The sequence below is a fragment of the Protopterus annectens genome, chromosome 8.part0 (genome assembly GCF_019279795.1).
Source record: "Protopterus annectens isolate FY-2018-M chromosome 8.part0, PAN1.0, whole genome shotgun sequence".
Taxonomy (NCBI): domain Eukaryota; kingdom Metazoa; phylum Chordata; order Ceratodontiformes; family Protopteridae; genus Protopterus; species Protopterus annectens.
The window spans coordinates 1267493513-1267507737 of NC_056741.1; the positions used below are offsets into that span (position 1 = coordinate 1267493513).

Sequence of the window (14225 nt, forward strand, 5' to 3'; positions counted from 1 at the left end):
CCTCACTGTAGTACGATCTCAGAGTTGGTATATTTAAGTAAGGGGGATGTAGGGGGTGAAGCCCCCCACTTTATGTAATGTTTTGAAGTTTTTATTTATTTTTTTGTGGAACAGTGATTTTTTTTTTTCCCTGGGAAAAAAATCGCTGTTCCAAGTGTTCATGATTTTAAGCTTTCGCTTACATGGGGTCGATAAATCAGCATTCGCCTTTTTAAGCATTTGCTGATTTAATATAGACCCTGTAAACCAGACATAAGTCACCTCTAAGTAGTCTAAATGCTACTGAGTGCAGTGACAGCAATTTCAGTCTGTCCTTATAAGACATGCTGGACACCCTGAATTTTCTTAGTTAGAAATCTATGAGGTCTCTCAAGTTACTTCAGGTGCTTGGTAAGGTACACACCAAAGGGAACATTATATTCAAAAACAGGCCTAATGAGGGACAAGTACAGGGGAGTTATAATCTCTTTTGCTCTTGAGGCAATGCCTTTGCTAATCAGGTGAGCAACGTAGAATGCTTTTTTCACCACAGTAGACACATGGTGGTCAAAGCTGAGGTCACAGTTAACTTGTGCTCCCAGGTCTTTCACTACTGAATTGGTACTTAGGGTATTCTTGTTTATTTTATGATCAGCAGGGACATTATTTTTACCAAAGGGAATGATGATGCATTTTTTAGCATTTAGTTTAAGACCATGGCTTTGGCACCAATCATTGGTCTGTGTAAGCCCCTTATGAAGTATGCTGACATTGCTAAGGGATTCAATGATAGCACCTAATTTGCAGTAATCTCATCTGCAAACTTGGTTAGCCACAGCCTCTCCATTTTGGCCTGGATGCCAGAAAAGTATATGCCAAACAAGACAAGGACCAACACTGACCCTTGTCGGACCCAACTGGTGACAGATCTGCTGGTAGAGGTAAAGTCTCTCAGCTTGACTGAGTGTTGTCGATCTGTAAGCCAGTTTGCAATCCACCTGACAACATAGGGGTTGATATTGAACTGGGTTAGTTTGTCAATGATGCCCGAATGTGGGATAGTGTCTAAGGCCTTGGCCAAGTCATATAGGTTGTGTGCATGACTTTGTCCTTGTCTACAGCTCTAGTTATGTTCTAGAAGAAGTCCACCAGGTTTAGCAGGCATGACCTGCCCTTGACAAAACCAAACTGGGATGCGTCCAGGGTTTGGAGGTCACCTATATCCTTATTTATGAGCTCCATTGCCTTACAGATGAGGCTGGTTAAACTTTTGGGTCTATAGTTACCCGGGTCTGTTGCCAACCCTTCCTTGTGTGGGGGAAATAACAGTCACTGTTTTCCATCCAGTGGGGACAAATCCAATACTCAAGCTGTGGTTGAACAGATATTTAGCTCTTGCTTTAGAACATTAAGAAAACAGCCCTGAATGTCACCTAGTCCCATGGAGGTTGTGTTCTTAACTTTGGAGAGAGCATTGATGACTTTCTCTTTGGAGATGCAGGGAGGAGGAGATGATGAAGACATGGTCTGTGGTATGCTTGGGGTATAGGGGGTGAAATTTCTGCCAAACCTGTCTGATAGCAGGTTTGCAGTTTCCACAGGGTCAGTGTATGGGTGATGCCATCCACAATTTGTTCAGCACACATATGAGTCCTACCTTTTAGGTTGCGGACATAGCTGAAGAAAGCCTTATGGTTATCTTTGGCTATGGTTGCTAAATTTTTCTCATAGTTGCTATTTGAAGATTTCACAAGTAGTCTTATTTGCTTGTTTAGCCTGAAGAATGTTCTCTTCCAGTTCTGGGATCTCACCTTTGTATTTTTAGACAGCAGCTTCTTTCTCTTATTGTATAATTTATTAATACTAGACATCCACCATGATGGTTTGTTTTTTCTTGAGGATCTTGCTTTAATCCTGTGCAGCATGGCTGTGTCTATACATTTGTGCAGATGTTTATACAGGGCATCAGTGTATACCTTAATATAGCCGTCAATGCCATTTGTGGAAACCGGAGCTTGGAAGTCAATTATACCTTCCCTTAGGAAGAAACATGTCTTAGGGAATTCAAAGGCACACTCCTTCCATGATGCTTCAAGGGAATCTGCTAGGGCATCAGTGTATACCTTAGTATAGCCGTCAATGCCATCTGTGGAAACTGGAGCTTGGAAGTCGATTATACCTTCCCTTAGGAAGAAACATGTCTTAGGGAATTCAAAGGCACACGCCTTCCATGATGCTTCAAGGGAATCTGCTTATCCTAGTGAGAAAAAGGAAAAAGTGTTCATAACATGGAACATAGTATCTAAAAATACTTATTATGGAGTCACTTCCCCGCTCAGTATCATGCTGCCTAAAGTCAAAGAGTGAGATAATGTCTTTCAAGAGAACAATATTTGCTCTGCTGAAAGATTAGGCCACTGCTACTGCTGCTGCTGTTGATTATGAATAGGAGTCAGGTCTAGGCTTGGACCCTAGTTCTAGATCGCTTATCTTCTCTGCATGTTTTACTCCTGCCCCAGATCCTTGGTTGACCCATCTGCCTAGTCCCTGCACTGGGCTTCATTCATCACTGTTAGGTGCTAAATGTTGATGAAAGTCTCAGGATTCTATTGCTGACACTGCTTAGTTATAAAAATTGAAGCATCGATCATAGGAAGATAGGAGGTTACTAGGGTAATGGTCCTAGTGCCTTTTTCAGCTTAGTCATTCATACCCCAATTTTCTCAATTATCAATGCCCATGGGTTAGAACCATTTTGGTATATGGCTGTGACTTAGGGCATCTACAAACTGTCCCTGTCCATAAGGGCCACAAGGTTGACTTTGGGATTTCCAATCCATTGGTTGAAATAACATTTGCTTAGGCTTAGGGAAGAGCTCTGTTTGACGTGGGTGGGGAGTCTGTTCCAGAGAAGGGGTAATCTCTGTGATATATACATATTTCACAAACATACTGCACACTAAGAAAACTCTGGAACAAACCAACCCATCCAAAGGCAAGGTAAAGCAGCTCCACGACAACAGCTTGTTGCAAATACAAATCTTTATTAAATGCAAAGATTAAAAAATCCGAATATAAGCACTTTTGTCTACCTCTGCAGACTTCAGTAGATACAAATGGATAAAATCGAACAAATGAACTTAAATAAACAGCACCCATCAATTTTGGGATTTTTCTGACAAATATCCAAGGAGTGGTTTTTGAGCCACAGGATTTGTTAGTTACTAGATGTTAAAGATTTATACACTGTAATACCCCAGTATTTAGGAATAGAATGGGTTTGTGAATGTTTATTATGGAAGGAAGCCCCACAAAATGAGATAAATTTAGTAGAACTAATGGAAATATTTTTGAAAAACAATTATTTAATGGTTGGGAGAAAGTATTATCTTCAGAAAAAAAGGAGTAGCCATGAGGTCCCCATCTGGTAGTGTAGTGGCAAATATGGTGATGGCATACTGGGAAAAAGAATATCTAGAACCTTCCCATTATTTTCAAAGTATAAGATTCTATACACGTTTCCTAGACAATGTATGTATTTTATGGAAAGGGAGCCTAGTGGAATTATATGGTTTTCTGGAATATATCAATAATACGACAGAGTTTTGACCTTTTGTTCATGAAATAACTAGAGCTATAAAAGCAGTGAATAATAATAGGGGGACCGAATTGGAACAAAAAGGGACCATTACATGTGGGAGATGCCATTATTGTAAATATTTGTATGAAGGAACAATATTTCAAGTTAAGGGTAAACAGTAAAAGGTAAATGAAAATATTAGTTGTTAAACAAAGCTAGGAGACTGAAAGAAAGAATTTATGAACACCTATATAGTATCAGGAAAGTGAATTCAAACAATGCACTGGCTAAACACATTATGGAAAATCCAGAGCATACATGTAAGTTTACGGGCATAGACAGACTGATAAGGAATGAAAAAGGGGGACCATGGTCACTACTATTAGAAAATAAAGAATGGATGAGGCAATTATGCCTAGAAGCAGGATCCTGGCCGGGGTTAAATGAAAATATATCTATTCGGTGTATCCTAAGCTAAAAGCTAAAGGCACTGGAAAGGTGATGGTGGTCAATATTATATACACACACATATATATATATATATATATATATATATATATGTGTGTATATATATATATATATGTATGTATATATATATATATATATATATATATATATATATATATATATATATATATGTATATATGTGTGTGTGTATATATATATATATGTATATATATATATATATATATATATATATATATATATATATATATATATATATATATATATATATATATATATATATATATATATATATATATATATATACAGACAGAGAGAGAGAGAGAGAGATAAAATTAAAATTTACTCCATGGTATGATTTTTTTTATCTGAGATAAGGCTTTATAAAATATATATAAATAATGACATTATCTATAATGTACATGTATAGATTTATGGGTTAATGGGTTGGTATCAGGTTTGGTGCCCTTGTAGACTATGTGGGCTTGACTGGTTTCCTTAGTGGGAATCAAACATTGTACCTTCTGTTTTTGAGGCGAGCACCTCAACCACTATGCTATTATTTCTTCCATTGGGTTTATGTTTATTCGTTGAACTTTAAAAGTTAAAGACTATTTAAATATTTATTGATTGTGATACTCATTTACATTTTCCATTTTTTTACTTTAATTTTTATAAGGGTATAGCATATTAATCTAAGTAGTAAAGTTTTATTGAAGTAACATGCTAAAAAGTTTTTTTAATACAAATATTTTAGTACTATTATACATTATATATTTATTTGGTGTGCAGATAAAAGGAAAAAGGTGTTGGGCCATTTTAAATGCTGTTAGAAGGGGTGGGTGTTTACTAATATATTGATGGGAGTTATTTATTTAAATTCATTTGTTCAATGTTATCCATTTGTATCTGATGAAGTCTGCAGAGGCAGATGAAAGTGCTTATATAATGATTTTTTAATCTTTGGATTTAATAAAGATTTGGCTGTTGCTGTGGAGCTGCTTTAACTTGCCTTTGGATGGGTTAATTTATCCCTCAAAAATGTTTTGTTCATGTCACAGACGAAGTTTTGATTTTTAGATCAGGTAATTCTAGTGCTGTTTGTTTTGTGAATGTGTAGCAGATCTATCAGGACTGGATCAGAGAAGGTCTTTTAGGTTAGGCATAGCTCACCCCTCAGTAGTCTATATGAGGCTGAGCAAAGGGACAGGGATTTGATGCGGTCCACAAAGGACATGTTATTTATACCCTGTACTCTTTTAGTGAGGAAGCTCTGTAGCCATTCCAGTTGTTGCAAATGCCTGGTCAGGTATGTGCTGAAGGGTTTACTGTACTTGATTATTGGCCTAATGATGGCTGAGTATAGTGGGACTATAATCTCCTTAGATCTGGATGCCATGCCCTTACTTACAAGTTGTGCCACGTAGAAGGATTTTCTCACTACCATGGGCGCATGGGTAATCAAAATTCAGGTTACTGTCAACATGAGTTTCCAAGTTCCTTACGACTGGGTCTACTCTCAGAGGAGTGTTATCAGTGCTGTAATTTGCAGGGGTAGTAGTTCTCACAAAGGGTATAATTATGCATTTTTTGGATTGAGGTTTAGTCCATGGTTCCGCCACCAGTTATCTGTGTCAGACCCTCCTGGGGGATATTTACATATTTGGGGATTCAATGATTTCACCCAGCATGCAGTCATCAGCAAATCTGGTTGGCCAAAGGCCCTCTGCATTTGCCTTGACTTCAGAGAAGTATATTCCAAACAGGAGAGGTTACTGAGCCCAGTGGGACACCACTATTAATAAATAGGACTCTTGGTGGAGGTGGATTACACCATCCTAACTTCATGTGTCTAATCTATGAACTATTTGGCTATCTACCGGTTAACATAGGGATTTATGCCTAAATATATTAGCTTGTCTATAATAACGGAGTGTTTTATTGTGTTAAATTCATTTTCCAGGTCAAGGTAGGCAGTATGTACTGTTTTGCTCTTGTCCATGTCTCTAGTGACCTTCTCGAAGAAGTCCACTAAGTTTAGTAAGCATGACCTGTCCTTGACAAAACCAAACTGGTATAGGTCCAGTGTTTGAAGATTGTGATCCACAGTAATTCTTTCCCTAGTCTTGGAGGTTATTTTTGCCTGGAAGTTGGCTTTGGTGGACTACATCAGTCCACTGTGTTGCTCGTTGAGACTGATGAGGGAGTTTTTTTTTTTGGTGTGGGGGGGGGGGGCGCATAACCCTTCCTATTTTTGGACAGGATTTTCTTCCTTTTGTTATAAAGCCTATTTATACTTGGGGTCAACCAAGGTGGACATGTTTTTGGAGTTTATTTCAGTTTCAGTTTGGAACTGCTGTTTCTATGCAGTTATTTACATGCTTGTACAGGGTTTCCATAAACACTTCCACACAGGCTACCACATTCTCTGAATTTGGGGGGCTTGGAAATTATATATGTCTTCACTTAATACCAGGTAGCTAGCCTTGGAAAAGTTTTTAAAGGTTCTGGGGTTTGTTGGGAGTTCAGCCTTTATATTTATTTCAAGGGTTACCACTATGTGATCTGATATGACTAGTAAGAACATTACACAAGGAGAGGTGCAACTTTTTCTTATATTTGTAAGTACCAGATCCAGGATATTTACACCTCTAGTAGGTGTGCAGACTAGCTGTTTATCTTATGTAGAACTTACTATGTTAGAAGATATATCAGATTGGCACTGCCTAAAAAAAGGCACTACAGGGATGGATAATGTTTGGCCAATATCTGAAAGCCTAGTGGGAACAGGTACAGACCATGCCTTGCAAAGCAATGTGGTCTGTAGATCATGTCTTCCCAAGCTGGAAAATACTGAACCCCCCTTAGAATGATATTAGTAACCAAGTCACATCAATCATCTTCTGTTTATTTTGTGGTATCATCCTTGGAGAAGGTAGAATACTGCTCAGTGCTAGCCTCATAACTGCCTAGAAAACATAATCTGAAAGCTCTATCATGTCTCTCTCTCTCTTCACATAGTCCAGGGAGGTCTCTCTTCACATAGTCCAGGGAGGTACATCTCATGTCACTTAACACCCACATGAAATATGACAGAGTCATACTTGTACTTGTGGTTCAATGTCCTGAGTGCATGTGTGATCTGGTGCATCCTTGCCCCAACAGGCAACTGACTGTGACTATCTCCTTGCTCAGCCTGGTGAGGGGGACATCAGTGTTTCTCACAATAGAGTCTACAGTGATCGATATATTGGGTTATGAGGCAGTTTGCCTTAAGGGCTTAGAGACTGAGACAGTGTAAGATGTGTCTGTATGTGTCCTGGGGAATGTTGTCCTTGTAGAGTGTTTGGGAGGTTTCTGAGGGCAACTTATGGGAAGCCTTTGAGGTTTAGGTAGATTGCATTTAAAAGCCTTAGAATATGTGAGTTTATGTGTCTGATCCATAGCAGGTGTAGTGTGTGTGTGTGTGTGTGTGTGTGTGTGTGTGTGTGTGTGTGTTTCAGGCAATCTGGAGATATCAGTGTCTGTATACGAAAGTTTTGCGAACAAAGAGTGTAATTACATCTCTCACATACTGTGTCAGTCTGCTTACACATAATGTGGTTGTCAGTAAACATGAGACACTTGCTGCATTCTCTCATGATGCCCATTTCCGACAGGTTGGCTACAGAGATAGTAGGAAAGTGCACATCCATGGCTGTGGATCCTTTTTTCCTGTGATCTGTGACAGGTGGTGTAATCAGGGTTTAGAGTTGTTGGGCTGGGAGGAGATGTCTAGGGTTGATCTAAAACAACCCTCTTGGGATAATGCCTCTCAGCGGGCAAACTAGCTGCTCTGCACTCATAACTATGTGAGAAAATGCAGATGATGTTTTTATATGGACAATTACAACTCTAGAGCCCTACGTTTATACAGAGCACTGCAAACCACTGCTGCATAGCTCAGCAGAGGTTATGGGAAATGAGTTAGAGAGGAATCCAGTCAGTAAACATTAAAATGCAGTATAAGTGTTTATATAACATTCATATTCTGCAACAATTCTCTAACTATTGTCAGTGATACTACAAGACTAAGGTTCACAGAAAAAGTAAAATGCAAACAGAAAAAAAAATGCAGTCGAAAGGTAATAAAATGAGGTTCAGATCCAGCAGCAATTCACAATACTCTCACTATTGTGATACTACAAGTCTAGACTATGGTCCCAGACCAAGTAAAATGCAGTGGAATGTAATACATGGGGCTCAGCTCCTGCAGCATTTCACAGTTCTCTCATTATTGTGAGTGATACTACAAGACTAAAGTTCCTATACTATGTAAAATGCAAACAGAAATAAATGCAGTAGAAATGCAACAACTGTGGTTCAGATCCTGCAGAAATTCACAATTCTCTCACTATTGTAAGTTATACTACACAACTAAGGCCCCCCATCAAGTAAAACACAAACGGTAAAAAGCTGCAGAAATGAAATAAATGAGGCTCAGATCATGCTCCCACTAATGTGAGGGGTATTACAAGACTAATGTGTGACAATTCTCCCACTAATGTGAGGGGTATTCCAAGACTAAGGGCCCAGACCAAGTCAAAAATGCAAACATGGGCTTGTGGTGGTTGTTCTATATGCCATCATGTGGTTAGATTTTTTAATAATGTTAATGGTGTTACATTTAAACTGACAGCAGGATATTCATGTAATGCAGAAGGGGTCGTTTATGCTTTGAGGTGTTCCTGCAACCTTTTTTTATATTGGTGAAAGTACGAGATCTTTTAAGATAAGGCTGCAGGAACACATAAGAGACATTAGGAATAATAAATATGAAAGTCCAGTAGCATCTCATAGCTGTCAAATGGGCCTTTACAGAAGAACAAGCCAGGCCACACTGCAGAAACTCATACAAATAAGAGAGGAGCAGAGGGACTCCCACTGAAAAAGTAGGTTCCTATCAGAACATCGAAAACTATAAATAGCGAACGACCTAAAGGCCAAAAATGCTGGACCTCGATATGCTTTTTGTGAGACTGCAGTACAGTGAAGATCAGAATATTTGCCCTTTCCTCACTGTACTGTGATCTCACAGTTGGTATATATATTTTGCGGGGGTGCAGCCCCCAACAATAGCAAGCTTGCTATTTATAGTTTTCCATGTTCTGATATAGACCCTGAAAAAATGCTCTGGTTATGAGCATTGCACTAGACAGAAAATCTTTTCCATTTGGACATACAAGATTTTCTATTTGAGAGTTTCCTTGCTTCCTGTAAAACCCTGAGCACATCCTCAGAAAAGAGGTGCCTGAGAGGATCAAAACCCTATCACCCTCAGTGTCAGTTGAAAAGTGGTCATGTGAGGATAGATGAGAGACCCCTTGTCCTGTGTGAGGAGATCCAACCAGTGAGCTAACTTGTGACTGCTCCTGGCCAGATGCATTAAGAGGGTGAATCAATGCTGTCTTGGCCAAAAGGGAGTCACTAGCAAGATTCTTGTGGAGTCCAACTGAATCTTCTGTAGGACTCTTGGACGTAGAGGAAGAGGAGAAAAAGTATAAAAAAATCCCCTTCCAAGGAAACAAAACCACATCCATCTTACAAGCCAGATGGCAAGGCACTCGGGAACAGAAGAGAGGAAGCTGCCTGTTCAGAGGGGAGGCAAAAAAGATCTACCCGAAGAGTACCCCACCAGTGGACAGTGTCCAGAAACAAGTCTCTGGGCAGCATCCATTTGTGAACCTGTGTTTTAGACCTTCTCAGACAGTCTGCCACAAAATTATGCTCTAAAGGAATATATACTGCCTGAAGAGCCTGAACAGTCATCCTGCAGAGGAGGTAAGATTTTGTGTGGCCCTGGTTGTTGCCAGTGTACACCTTCAAGGGGCCTGGAGAGAACATGGGGTGAAAAGCCTGAAGGTCCAGAATCAGAGCTCTCATCTCTTTGATGTTGATATGGTCTGACTTCTGATGGGAAGGCCAGAGACCCCGAATTTTTAGGGACCAAAAGAAGCCTCCCACCCCATATCTGAAGCATTGGCGAATATTTTTTGAGAAGGGACTGGAGGCTGAAAGGGCCAGCCTAGGTTGACAGCAAACTATTGAATCCACCACTCAAATTCCTTCTTTAGACAGGGAAGGAGAGGTACACTGAAATTCAGAGGGTGACGATGCTGCAGCCAAACTGACTTGAGGTACCACTGAAGCTTCTGCATATGTAGTCTGGCATGAGGAAGCACTCCAATGGAAGAGACTATAAATCCCAAGGCATGAAGGCCTGAATGTAAGGCAGTGCATACAGCCTACCTTGATCAAGGCCATTGATATCATTCCTCCTCCAGGAATTATTGATAAACTCACCAAACTAGGCATCAACCCCTATATCACTAAGTGGGTTGCAAATTGGCTCACAGATAGAACACACAGTGTGAAAGTAGCAGACTCCAAGTCAGACTGCCGACCAGTCATGAATGGAGTCCCACAGGGATTGGTCCTGGGTCCTCTCCTGTTCAGCATCTACTTCTCAGAAGTCCAGGCCAACACAAAGGGACTCTGGCTGACCAAGTTTGCAGATGACTGCAAGCTGGGAGCCATTATTAACTCCTCAAGTGATGCAGACATCCCACAGAAAGGCCTCACTAAGACCAATGACTGGTGCCGAAACCATGGCCTTAAGCTTAACGCCAAAAAATGGTCGTCATCCCCTTTGATAAAAACTCTGTTCCCACTAATTACCACATTGATGGGAGCCCACTTGAACACTGAAGGTGTTAAGAGATCTAGGGATGCAGGTTGACAGCTACCTCTCCTTCGACCACCACATTGCCACTGTGGTCAGAAAGTCCTTCTATATGGCACATCTCATAACCATGGGTTTTGCATCCAGGAAGAAAGAGGACATCATCTCTCTCTACTTTTCCCTCATTAGACCAATCATCGAGTATAATGCCCCATTTGGCATGTACCTCACTAGACATCTGCAACAGCTGGAGAGGCCAAAGAAGTACCTCACAAAGAGGATCCTAGGCATTAAACACATCCCACATGGACAGACTCCAAAGACTCCAGCTACACTCTGTCTCATATCGCCACTTAAAGGTGATCTCTGCTTGACTTACAAAGCCATGCTTGACCCAGCTCTGTTAGAAATGATACATCTAAAGAAATCCCAATCCCTCCACACTACACGCTCCAGAGACCTGAACCTCATTACCACAATCAACAGAACATGCTGGAGGGACAGGTTCCTCACCTAGAGACTGCCCATGCTCTGGAACAGACTTCCCATACACGTCAAGCACAGCACCTCGCTGTCCCTCTTCAACATAAATCTTGATGAGTGGATGGGTAATAGAAAGTTCACCCCAGAGATCACTCCAGTGCCTCTACTTGATAGAGGCAACGGGAACTAATGTCGGGCGGCACAATGCCAGGGCACTTCTATGGGCTAGGCTTGTAAAGGCTCCAGGGCCATTAGCCTAGTGCACACCTATGAAGAAACTCCTTGGCTGTCATGGTAGTCAGAGGAAGAACAGACTGAAAGAAGGCTGCCAATGACAAAACTTTTGGATGTGGAAAAGAGGCCAACATTAGCACTGTCTGAATCCTGCATTCCAGATACACATGATCCTGAGAGGAAGTCGGAATGGGCTTTTGGAAGTTGACAGTGAATCTCAGACTTTGAAGAAGAGATGGTAAATTTCAGATCCTGTAACAAGCGACTGGAAGAAGGCACTTGGAGCAACAGGTTGTCTAAATAAGGAAAAAATTGAATGCCTTGGAGCCTGCAGAAAGCAGTCATAGGAGCAAGGCATTTTGTGTATACTCTTGGGGCAGTAGAGAGGTCAAAGGGCAAAGCAGAGAACTGAAAATGAAAGGAAAACACACCGTAATGTAAAAACTTCCTGAAAAGACAGTAAATAGGGATATGAAGATAAGCATCTTTCAGATCCAAGGACACCAGAAAAGTGTGGAGTAATAAGAAGAAACAGCATTTGAAGAGTAAGCATCTGAAAAGAAGGGACCCTGAGAAAGGTGTTGAGCCAGGAAAGATCCAAGTGCCCTCCTTTTGAGGAACTAGGAACATCCTGAAATAAAAACCCTTTCCCACTTAGGAAGGGGGGCAGGTTGAATGGTTCCTTGGTGCATCAGGGACCCTAGAACCTCCAGAAAATGAGGAAGTTGCCCTAGAAGAGGTTGAGGAATCCCTGAAAATGGAGGGAGAGACTTTCATATCATGAAGTAACCCTAACGGATGACAGAAAGAACCCAAGACTCTGAAGTGATGAGACTCCAATTTAGATGACAAAGGAAAAGCAGACAGGACATAGGAACATGGTCTAAAAGAAGGGGGCGGTGAAATGTCAAAGAGAAGCAGGCTTATCAGATAAAGGAGGCTTTTGGGCCACAAAAATCTGAAAAGCCCTAGCAGAGGGGGCCTACCTACCACCCTTCCTGCCCTTGGAGGTCTGGCAGGGTTGCCTGCAAACAAAAGCAGATCTACAAGGATAACACCTTTGGAATTTAGGGATAGGGGAGACAAAAATATGCTTAAGGTCCTGCAAGGCTTTGCCTTTCTCTTGAAGAGACTTAACCATGTCAGCAGCAGTCCTAAAAAGAAGTTTATTATCCAAAGAAGTATCCAACAATTTGGCCTTAATGTTTTCAGGCAGAGACTAGAGATGAAGCCAAGAATAACATCTTGTGTTGTTTGTTTGTCTTTCGGCTTTTCCAGGTTAGGGGTCACAACAGCAGAACTCTGGTCAGCTAATGATTGGCAGTAGATTTTCATGAATGCCAAGGTGCCAGCTCGACTTTCAACCTTCAACAAAGGTACACCCATTCACGCATGTCTTTCGAACGCCCACCCAACCACGGGGAGGACATGCAGACTTCACACAGAAGGCACTCCCCGCACTCCAGCCGAGAATCGAACAGGAGAACCTCTTGCTGTGAGGCAACAATGCTACTGCTGCACCACCATGGATGTCCAAGAATAACATCTTATGATAGGACCAAAAGACACAGCCCTAGAAGAGGCATTAGCAGCATCACAGCTACACTTAGTAGAGTGGCAAGCCATTTGAGAAGCAGAACCTAAAATAGATAAGGCAGAGAATTTGCCATCAGAATTAGAAATGTCAGAAATACACTGACAAGCCTGATCAATGAAGGCCAGAGCATACCTGGTCATGTGGGTCTGGTAATTAACAGCCCTAAAGACCAACATAGAAGCAGTGTAAACTTTCTTACCAGTCCTCTCCATTTCCCTGCTATCCTCCTCAGAAGGAAAAAGTTTGGAAGAGGGCAAAAGCTAAGAAGGTGTGTCAGAAGAGACTGACACTACAGCAGGTCAATCCTCAGGAGCCTTACAGAACCTATCAGGCTTTTTAGGAGCAGAAGGCTGAGAATCAGGAGACTTGGAAGTAGCAATTTAAGTATCTAACAAGGCAGCCAACATGGAGGAACTGCCGATGGTGTAGGAATATCCATCTGAAGCAACTCATAATATCTTCTCTGAATATCAGACACTTGAGAAGAATCACACTTAAAGTATTCCATCATCCTAGCAATTGTGCCCCCAAAGGCCAATTCCTTGAAAGGAGACTCAGGTGTAACAGACTCCTCTTAATCAGAACCATAAGCCAAAGATGAAGGCATATGTGAAGAACAGGACAAAGACCCTTCATCAGACATTGAATCCTAATCTGAGGAATCTGGTTCCTTAAGCTATTTAGAAAAGATACAGGTCCAAGGAGTAGCAGGTACCGAAACCCTAGAAGAGACTTTAGGGCCATAAAGGCAGAAAACAATCCCAGATTAAACTCTTGCCACTCCCTTTGAGGATACTTAGGACAGACCGAAACATGCTTCAGTTTTTGTCTTTTCTTGGAAGGGACATCAGCCCTAATAAATACCGGAGGTTCTGACCCTTGGTGAGACTTGATAAGAGAACCCGGAACCTCCTACTAATATCTGCAGAATCCCTCTAGGACCCTCCGAGATAATCAACCACAGTTCCCCCTCCATGTCTGGGGCCTACCTCCATACCTGCAAAGCCTCAGAAGATGTAAGACAGATCCATGATGGCTTCCAACGAGGTCATGGCAGAAGAATCCAATGCAGATGCCAAAGAACGTACAGAGCCATCACCCACTTCTAGATGGACATCCAGTGGAGGCTGGGCAGCTAAAGAATCCAGCTGAGACTTCTTGGCCTT

General features: G+C 41.2%; 1 protein-coding gene across 2 annotated transcripts in view; it reads right to left on the reverse strand.

Moving 5' to 3' along the window:
• The window catches only part of TMEM145 (transmembrane protein 145), a 777234-nt gene that overhangs the window by 302743 nt on the left and 460266 nt on the right, over window positions 1–14225 (reverse strand). The window lies entirely within an intron of this gene.